Source organism: Epinephelus fuscoguttatus, linkage group LG1, assembly GCF_011397635.1.
Source record: "Epinephelus fuscoguttatus linkage group LG1, E.fuscoguttatus.final_Chr_v1".
Lineage (NCBI taxonomy): Eukaryota > Metazoa > Chordata > Actinopteri > Perciformes > Serranidae > Epinephelus > Epinephelus fuscoguttatus.
In genome coordinates this window covers 4,291,373-4,302,606 of record NC_064752.1, presented here as the reverse complement: position 1 = coordinate 4,302,606, position 11,234 = coordinate 4,291,373, and the positions used below count along the sequence as shown (strand labels likewise).

Here is an 11,234-nt window from a genome sequence, read left to right as displayed (position 1 = left end):
TGTAAGTACTGCTGATTGACTCGGTTTATGTCAGTAAATGATCAAATTTATAGTTTAAAAGTAGCCGGTGTTTCAAAAAAAGAGTTCTAGATGGGGAAGTTAAGTGTGTCTAAAATCATTTTTTATTATTTATTTACTCATTCTGTATTCCAAAAAAAACCCAACAACATCACATTTTATTCAACTTTTAAACTTCTGCAGGGGTCCCCAGACAAACAACTCCTTGATCTGACAAGAGAATCTAAATTCTAACTAAATCCAACCAAAAAAAATATGGGAAGCCAAATGCCTTACAAAAGATAAATAATTATAACAATTAGTCTTAAGTTATGTTTCCTTTGTAACCAATTGTCTAGTTTACTTTAAGGAACATTGTTTTAGATTTAGAGGGAATTAGTGGCATCTAGTGGTGAGTACTGCAGACTGCAACCTGCTGAAACTTCTTCAAATTAGAATTTCTTAAATGTTAATGGTTCAGGAGGTTTTATAGGGAGTTGAATTACCTGCAGTTCTCTTCTTCTCCGAAACAAAGAATGAGGCAGTTTCACTGTTTCTCCTATGGTGTTTGGCATGTCGGAGACAGGCCACTCACCCAGCGCCTGCTAAAGTTTGCCCACTGTTTTTCTCTGATAACTTAAGATCTGGACGTTCAGGAGGTTTTCACTGGGAGCTGAATTATCCACAGAGGAACAAATGATATAAATCAGTAAAACACTGAATACGCCGGTTTCATGTTTAAAAAAGCTATGTTGTTCAGTTGCTTCCGTCGCGGAGGGACTGCTAACTATGGTGGCTGATGCAAAACTGCAAACCTCCATATCTAGAGCCAGTGTTTGGTTTGCACATTCTTGGCTACTGTAGAAACATGGTGGTAAGACATGAAGGACTCCATGGATAAAGACCCGTTCCCTATATAGATGTAAACAGCTCATCTAAAGGTAATGAAAACATGATTCTATTTTTCAAGTGATTATGCACCAAAGAAACGACTCTTATCATGTTATATGCCATGTCTGCCAATATATCTCCCTAAATCCTGCACACTGGACCTTTAAAATTTAGTTGTATGTACTTTATAAGGTGGAATTTATAAGGTGGTTGCAACTCATAAATGATAAGTGATTTAAGTTGTTCTTTTTCAGTGTTAGCAACTTCAGTAAACTAAATTATTCTGACTTGACTGAAAAGTTGTTTACTTTTTTATATTATTTTTTTAAACAAAATTATGTAAATGCCACTAAATTCTAAGTGAACTTAAATTTAAAGTAAGCATAGCTTGACTTATAGTTACTTAGCTTTTTCAAGGCAATTATTTTCTAGATTATTTTAAGGAAGATCATTCTGTCAGACTTCATAGTGTACAAAATGTTTAAAAAAAAGGAGTACAACCGACTCATCCAAGGACACAGCAGAGCGAGTAATGTCTGGTTGGGATTTATATTTTTGAGACTTAGTGCTACAGTTCAGGGCCATTAACCTGTCCTGCTGTGAGACCGTCTGGTTCAAGGAAAATGTATGAAATGGTCCACAGGAGGTTAATGCTCTTATGTAAAAAAGAAGGTTTCAGAGTAAAAGAATGCAAACAGAGGAATAGTTTGACTGGATTCCATATGTTTGAGAACAGGCGGTGGTGGCTGCAGGAAAGGTGTAGGATAAATAATCAACCTTATTTCAACTATCACTGTACAGAACAGAAAGACACGTCTGTAACATTACCTGTATGTCCTAATCTATTTACTATGATAATAAATAAAGCTGGTCTTTTATGAAGTATTAATGGCCAATCCTCTGTCAGCGTGTTTGAACAGATGGTGCTGGATGGACGCCACTCGATGATGGAGTCACTGACTGGATGACAGACAGTGTGGTTAAAGCCAGTTTGGTAAAACAAGAAGAAAAAAGTGATTGCGGTCGTAGATGTTTCGGTTCTCGTGGAGAGGAAAGACAGACAGTTACGGAAAGAGGAAGAAAGACTGTGGGTATAATAAAAGGTTTTAAATGTTTCTCTGCTTTTTCACTTGTTCCATCCATGACAAAAATATTGTGGCTTGTGGGTAGCCAAAATTACTATTTCAGGTGTACTGTACATGAGGGCTGATGATGTTTAGAAACTTCTGTGAGCTTTCATTTCCTTGCTGACATCATGTTAACACTCAAAGTGCAGCCACAGGTACACACTTTAATATTATTTTAATAAACATACCTCCAAAGATTCTGAAAAGCAGTCAGCTCACTTTACATGAGAAACCCTGATGGCTGTGGCACCACAGAGAGCACTACTGAAAACATTTACATTAGACACCTAACTGTAATTTTACCTGGCTCTACTTTTTCTAAAACCCAAATTTCTTGGCACAGAATTGTTTTGCTAATTCAATACAGTGATTGCCTAAAAATCACCATTATTGCTTGTGTGTCTGTGTGTAAATGTATGTCTATGATCTGGTCATTACGACAAAATCTTTACTCAACACGGTGGTTCTTCATCAACAACTTTAGCAAAGTGGACAGCCAGCTGAATCCATGCAAAACATGACACAGAATTTTACTAGTGTTATCCTGACAGCATCTGACCAATAGGTACTTTGCGTTTGCGCTAGATTATCATAGCGGAGGCTGGTAACATTAACATATAAATATCAGTTCACCCTGTGTTTACTTTCTTCACTGAGACAGATGAAAAATGAAAAAGTTCAGCTTTGGAAAGATATACAGGAAAAGATGAGGAGGATGGGAAAAAAGGAAGACAGAAAGAAGGTGATGAAGATGAGAAAGAGCAGGTCGTGCCCTCTGTGCCCAGGACAGGATCAGCATTGTGTCCCTGTGCTGTTCAACACAAACAAAAACTGACCTGATCCATTTCTAAACTACAGTTTATCACCACAGAGATGTTTATGTTCTTTGGGAATTACAGTGGAAGCTATGGCCTTGGTTTAACAACAATACAAACACCTTGCATAATTACAGCATAATAATATAGCATTTAAAAAAAAAAATAAATAAATTATTTTGAATATACTTTGGCAGGAGAGACAGATATAAGTTGAATCCTGCAACACACACTTGTTAGAGGGGGAGACATCACTGTTGCCCACCTGGAGGCCCTTGGGCCAAACTATCTTGGGTGCAGCTCAGCGCAGTGCAGCATGTTTAAACTGACAATGAAAACGCAGATTAGCGTGGCGTGGTTAGACTCAGCACAACCAAAAGTGCAGATGAAAAAGCCCTACTCGGTACTCTGTATTTCTAAAACCCTGTGTGGTGTAGCACTTCCTTCCTTCAAAAGCAAAAAGAGCAAAGCAAAGATAGTGTCATGAAAAAAAAACACCTGTTTGATTCAAACAAACTCAGGTTTATTTGCCCATTTGGATGCCTTGTTTTTGTCTTGTTCTCTCTGTTTTTCATTATTTCTCATATTTGAGATGGCCGAGATTTGAACTTTCGCTCTCATTTTCCCTTCCAAATAAGTTTGTTTTGTTTACAACCTGTGTGATCATCTAAACACTCGTGTTTCTGCCCTGTTGGACATGATGTCAATAATCAATCAGAGGAAGAGCCAACATGAACGAAGGCCAAAATGACATAAACAGGGCCTAAGTACTGGTGTTGTGTTGTGGAGGGTTTACTACTCACTAGTACACACTAGTCGTAGGTACTGTATTTGTACGACATGCTTTGTAATTTTGAGTTTAATTGTGTTTGCACTTGTATTTCTTTAAGTTTCATATGTTAATCTATATGTGTATCTGTCCTGTCAGTGAAGGCTTATCTGGCCCTGGGTTTGAATCTGGTCCAGGACTTTTGTCTCATGTCTCATTTCCCCAAATGCACCACAGAGCACCACAGAAAGTCCTTCCTGCCTCCATCAAGCTCATCAGTCAATGGATGGACGGCCACTTGGACTTAATTCATACATCAGCAGTCATAATTCCTTGATTTATTTATTATGTTTCAGCCTAGACTTAAAAGTGCAATAATTCTTTAAAACACTGTCTGTATAATAATTGGTGCAATAATTCAACTACAGCAATACAGCATTTTTTAATGTAATAATGTAGTGACTGTACGAACCACAGCTTCCCCCTGGAGATCAACAAAGTATTTCTGATCCTGCAGCTTCTCCTTAAAGTCAAAGGATTATTAAAAAAAAAAAAGCCAAATACATCCACAACAGTGTTAAAAGTGTTCAGAAAACGAGACTTTCATATGTCTGATTACAATCAGTTTTGACTACCTGCTGTCCCTAAAGAGCAGAGGAAGGAGAGAGAGAATTCACTCATTTTAGGGGCGATAAAAAGGGAATGTTTAAGCGACTGCAGTGCTTGGCCTCATGCCAGGATGTGTGTGTGTGTGTATTTGCTGTACATGAGTGTCTGTGTGTGCAGTGAGAGTCAGAAAGAGAAGAATGAGAAAGAACAAGACATTTTCCAAGAAGCTCTGTGTGGTTGTGGTCAGTTTGGCACTCGGCCATGAGTCACTGGGAATCTTTCCCTCTTTTACCCCCCCCTCCATCCCCCCATTCACGACTCTCACCTCCGCCTCCTTTCATCTGTTATTCATCTAATATCTCAACCACCATCTAAATTCTCCTTTACTGCTCTCTGCACTACTACTTTGTCTCCATCTATCCTCCTCCATGTGCAAATTCTCCACAGTATTTTCTTTCTTTCCTCTCCTCCTCCGCCTTCTTCTTCATCTCCTCTTCCCCTCTATCAGTCTGTCCTCCCTCTGCCCTCAGCTTGTCAACTTCTATGGCAACTGAAATCTCCCACCATGCCAACTCACAGCTGCAGAGTGATGAATGACTCTTTGAACTGGGATTTGAAAACAAAATGAACCACCATTTGCTGTCTCATTCTCTCTGTCTGTCTGTCTGACACACACACACCCACACACACACACACACCGAGGAGGAGTGTTTTATCCCCATCCAGCTGATAACAGTCTGTCTGCTCCGTTAACTAATTTAGTGGCCTTTTGAACGGAGGATAAATCTCACTTACTGTCTCTCTCTCCGTCTCTTCCTCTTGGTTATTCATCTAATGTGACGTGTCTCAAAGTCTGGCTCAAGGGCCCAAAAACGGCTCCTATTTGGACTGAGCAGGTCAAACTTTAAGTCAAAGTAGTAATCTCAGTTTGTTTTTGAAGTAATCTTTTCATTTTTGATGTGAAGTGCTTCTTGGCAGCCATTTTTGCTCATGCTAACTACCTGGTTCTTCTTTTTCTTCCTTCCAAACTTAAAACACACTGAACCTGAACGCATCACTTAGGTTGATTTATTTGTGACTGATTAATCTGGTGACTGTTTTCTCAAACATTCATTCATATAAAGTGTCAGAAAATAATGTAAAACGCACATCACAAAGCCCAAAGTCCAAGGCGACGTCTTCACTGTTTTGTTTTGTCCAACCAACACCAAAGAAATCCGAAAATATAAATGTTTAAGAAACTGGAGACAGAACTCTGGCATTCTATCTTGAAAATAATGATTGACAAATATCAAAATAGTTCCTGACTGATAATCTGTTGAGAGATTATTTTAATAATCAACAAACTGGTGAAGCTATAGAAGGGCTGTCTGACAAGCTTGACTTGGCTTTAAGCTTTATATTTACTAAAATACTTAAATATGTAAGCATTACACAGGTCATTATTTCACATTTTGTACTGTACAGTACGAAATGTGAAACTACATCAGAAAGAAGTAGAGGGTAGTAAAGATGTTTGTTGGAGCCACACAGTGTTGAGCTGACTGATGGTTTTGTCATGTGAAGAACTCCTGCTGTGTCACATTTCCCTTACAGAGGAAAGTCAAAAAATAAAAACATGAACTAAGATCAGAAATATATACACAGTATATGTAAAAAAAAGACATGACAGCTTGTTGTCATTTCACGCTTTGTGGTATGTGAGAGATTTTTTTTAAACTTTATTTTTATGGCTTTTTAAACTAAATCTTGCGAATCTTGTTGATGGCTGTGTGTCTAATCTTGTGAGGTCCAAACTTCTTGACGGTAATCCACATTCCTCCGAGCTGTGTGTGCGTATGTATAATATTTGTGTAAAGTAAGCTGTAGTGTTTAACTGATGACCATAAAACTCTCCATGAAAGATGTTGAGAAACAACAGCAGATTTACACACAGTTTGGGAGCTGCTGTGTGTTTTTAAATGCTTACATTTGACACTGGACATATGTTGATTCACTTTGGATATAAAACAGAAACCATTTATTCACAAGGCACAGCATGAAGAATGCTTCTCTGCAGGATAGATCAGGTGAGGCTGCAGCGATTCTGATTTTAGGGCAGGGAATGTTTTGTGAAGGACAGGTCTGTCCACAAAATCTGTCTGTCGCCATCTGTCATTGTGATGGTCGCATGGTCGTTTATGTTATAGATAACAAACGTCAAGAGGGTAAATCTCATCTGATATGATCCTTTTAAAGGGCAGACACTGAAGACAAGGTGGAAGAGGAAACATGGAAAAAAGTTGGCATGCAGCAGACGGTTTTCGGTTTAGTTTCTGTCGGCACTTATACCATAACCTACATGAACTGAAGCCATCACTGAGCTCTGAGCCATCAGTGCATGGCTGAGATCAGGCCAACCACACCAGCCAGCTTGAGGTAGGCAACACTGCAGAGGTTCAGGTGGTAGCTGTATATTTTTCTTGGTAGTCTGGAACCATTCATTCTCAGTATATGTTGCAAACTTTTAGTAGCTGGTACAGCCACAAGGTTCAGTGTTAATTAATGATCCTGGATGTAATGATACATAATTTCTCCAGCACCACCTGTGCAGAGACAATTATGCAAATGTATACAAAAACCTCTACCTTTAAAGGGCCAGTGTGTAATATTTGGCATGGTTTATTGTCAATCTGAATCTGAATATTCTACCCATTAATATGTTTATATAAGTGTATAATTGCTATAAAATAAAATTCATTTGGTTTTCGTAGCCTTATAATTATGCTTTTATATAGCAAGGGCCTTGCTTTAGAGAGGTCGACATCTTGCACCGCCATGTATGTAAGGCAGCCCGAGCGGACAATCCAGCCAGCCAGAGAACGCGTTTCGCGTGTATAAATGAACCAACGAAGACAGCGGAAGAAAGGGAGAAGGAGGAGGAAACAGCAGAGAGTGTTAGTAGTTTGTCGATAGAGAGTAGTGAAAAGTTTTTTTAGTTATAAAGTTTGCGAATGGACCACACTTACCACGCAACAGGAGAGAATGAACCTGAACCGTCATCTGCGAGGAAAAGAAGACGTAACTTCACTCCTTGTGATGCACTCTCTGCGGCGCTTTTCCTCCTGATGATATATCTCCCCAACGATGGTAGCACCGAATCCCATTCTGTGCAGCAAAATGGGAGCGGAGCATTCAGCCTCTCTTCTCACCCGCTTAGCATCCAAGTTCCTCATCTGTATGCTCCGGCTCAAACAGGTATGGCTCTGGGTCTGTGTCCGCTACAAGAAACTCTTCAAAATCGCATTCAAAGTCGTCCATTGCAGCTACTATAGTCCGGAGATATTGCTAGGCTAAATAAACAGCTGACGTCTGTTCACCGGCTACGCTGTCAGTCAGTGTGTGGGCTGCAGATTGGTGGAGCATAGAGGGGAGGGGGTATCCGCTAGGTACTATAAGTGAGTCTGTGTGTGTGAAGTGTGTGTGTTACGCTAGAAGAGTCAGAGTTTGGGACGGAGTCTTTTACCCCCTGGAGTGTTACCAGAGTTTTTGGAGTGCTCAAATAAACGGGCCTTTTTCCCGAATGCTCTTCTGGTCTCCTGCTCGTGAGGGATTCATTACAATATCGTAACATGGTTTAGATTTCTAAATAAATATTCACCTCGTCGCTAGATAGACCTACTCCTGAAAAACTCGTGTCTGCGCAAGGCTGGTGAGCGAGTGAGTCCTGCAATCTAGAATTTGACCACTGATGTCACTGTTTTCAACCCATTTTACACACTGGCCCTTTACACCGTTAACAAAACTACCGTGGAAACATCAATGAACCCAATTAACACTGACGTTGCACTTACCCTGTTTAACACTGTGAAGGCTTTTCAAGCATGTCTCTATAAAACTGGGCTGTAGTAGCACCGAGACATTCCTCACAGTAAGTGAGAGTATATATTTAAAACTGCAGAAAAAGGGCACATCTGCTTTAAAACAACTTTGTTTCCCTGAAAAACTATTTCCACACTTATTTACCACCCTCACCTTTTACCAGTCAGCTCTCTGTAGTGTAATGGAACGGTCATTCAAGTAGAAACTTTGCTGACAGAAACACACCTGATGTTACAGCAACATGGCGACGCACACAGTGAACTGGGCAGAATGGCCTTTTTATAAATGTATATGTTGTGTATTGTGAATGAAGCTGGGTTTTTTTTTGTTTTTTTCCATCTAAACTTTTGAAGTTTAAAGAGATCAGCAGGACATTCTGTGTGACAGCGACATTCACGTTATATAGTTAACAAGCTAACTGCACTAACGACAAATCAGAAATATGCAACATTTTTTACCAACACTAGATATCAAACAAAAAGCCAGAGACTGCCGTATTAAGTTGCTGTGAGCTGAAAATTCAATGCTGCTGCATCAAAGTTACATCTGTAACAAAGAGTAGCTTAAAAGTCAAGAGTGCCCACTCACTAACTAGCAAAACTTGATCTCGGTTGAATGAGGGGTGTCTGACTTAAGATTAGAATCTGCAACTTTCAAGGGGCAGCCCTACCAAACGGATACACACAAGTCCTACAACATTGCTGTTGGCTGTGGTGGTTCATACAATTATACTTGGTACCTACTGACACAGTTTTGAGCTGTTGTACAGCATTTGAATGAGCAAGACCAGCAAGACACTTTATAAGGCATTTCTCTTTGCCAATTGCACTGTGGTAATTCACGTACGTCCTCTGTAGAAGCTTCTGAAGCTCTGACATTTGCCACACAAACATCAGTTTGTGTCGGCATCAATATTTTCCCAAGCAGACGCACTGGGCCACATTCACATCAGAAGTCGAGTATACCCAAGAGGAATAATTTGACTTCTGTCTTAAATTGTATTACAGCATACTGTATAATCATGTCCTGTCAAAGATGAATGTAATTCCTAGGGTGAAATTCAAGAACTCTTGGAAAAAGGAGCTTATCATCATGCTTATAACTTTACTTTGTAAAGAACATATTCATATAAAAAAAAAAACCTGATTCAGTAAATCTTCACTGGTCGGCCAGAGCTTAATAATGAAAACAGTTGTTAAAAGAGTTCTAAGAGATGGAGACAAAGATGGCAGGTTACAGTATAACATCTAAATAATCATGCATCTCTTTGTAGCTGTTATCACTGTGCTGTTGTTTATTCTGAAGCATCTTGTTTTTCCATGTTTACTCTTCAGACGTTGGTGGTCTGCTGGTCACAGAGATGATTGTTTGTTTCACCACAGCAGCCAGCAAATGGACCACATTTCTGAACCTTCACCTGCTCTGGAGATGCCGATATCATCAAACAACAAATAATCATGGTGATCTGAGTGCTCAAAAGTTCCAAATCGTTCATTAAAACAGCAGGAAGGAACATAGTGCAGACCTGCCAACCCTGAAGAAAGGTTATGAGTACCACCTTACCAGACACTTGTGCGTGGTCATGAACATATGTGGACACGGCGGCACTTTTTTGCTTTTTTTTTTTTTTTATCATAAAAGTCAATATGCACATGTGGCAAACAGAAGAAACGAGTGTACGTTTACATATTCATATCTATAGGCCGAAGCCCCACATACGTCCAAAGACGCCCAATATTTGTTTTATGGCGCAGATCAAGGTCAATTTCATCAATCTGATGGTAGTATTGATCATCTGCTTAAAAAATACAGTAATATGTCCTGTTGTGACAAAAAGAAAGATTTCAAGTGGGATTCGGGGGGTTCTCCCCCGAGAAAATTTTGAAACATCACATGGCGAAATCCTATTTTCATGCAATTTCATACAGAAATAGATAATAGATCATAGACAAGTGCATTACATTAGCATTCCTCATCATGTTCTTGTGTAGTACGACACCTATTAGAACTACTCTCTTCTTATTGCCTTGTTTTTTTCTTATAGAAATTCAGCAGACTCATCAAACAAAAAGTCTTTTTATCATAAGTGTGTTATAGTTATTCAGGCAGGGCACATGGTTTCATTACACAGTTGAATGTAAATTTGTCTGCAATTTGCTTACCTTGGTACAATTCTCACCAGCAATGTATCGACAACAGGCGACTTTGACACTATTTACTTCAGTGTTTGCCCTACCATTTCATTAGGGGGGCACCCCGCCCCCTTGAAGGTCAAGTTAATTTTATTTAATTTTATTTTCTATATAGTGTCAGATCACAAAGAAGTCACTTAAGGTAACCTTTCCTATAGAACAGGTCTATACCTTGTCCTTTTATTAAACAAACTAAAAAGCCTTATGTTATTTATCTTATTTACAGACCGCGTGTCATTTCTGTCTCTACATGGTCGCGCGTTACAATCCTCCCCTGCACGGTGGAGTTTGGCCCTGTTGGGCGCGCACACACACGTGCCCGCACACACACACACACACACACACACACACAAGTGAACACACTAGAGAGCATAAAAAAATAAATAAAAAATGACTCGGCGGTGGAGTGAGATTTCTTAAACGGGCGTGAGAAGGTGCTACCATCTACCGGACGAAACACACGGTAACTCCAGTCTGAGCTGACAGTGAGGAGCTAATAAGAGCTAACTGCTAACAGACAGAAGCTAACTGCTATGAGACTGTAGTTAACTATTTACAGACAGAAGCTAACTGCTAAGATAGAAGCTAGCTCTAATAGACACAAGCTAAAGTTAACTGTTTACAGACACAAGCTCTCGAAGCTCTCAATTTTTGCATTTCTTACGTCATTTTACCTGTCAGCGTTGTTTGAATTGATAGAGTCATCACTGAGGACTACCCAGAGGTGTGGGCGAAGAGGGTTCATCTATCTTGACGGCGAGGGCGACAGTGTACTGTCTCTAACTGGATGGAACTGAATCAAGCGCATCTTTCTTAGTCAGCCGTGGATGGGAGGGTGGGGGGAGGGCGGGGGGGCAATATGCAGCAATCTGATTGGCCGAAATCTTTTCGTTCCGCCTACGTGCCTATATTCACCGGGTATCAACTTGAGTAACATCTTGCATAGACAAATACACTGAAACCGGCGAAATGC

The 11,234-nt window shown here is 39.8% G+C and overlaps 1 protein-coding gene across 1 annotated transcript in view; it reads right to left on the bottom strand.

Annotated features, from left to right (window-relative positions):
* Positions 1-11,234, bottom strand: part of angpt4 (angiopoietin 4) — a 70,900-nt gene that overhangs the window by 31,093 nt on the left and 28,573 nt on the right. The gene's annotated exons all lie outside the window — the stretch shown is intronic.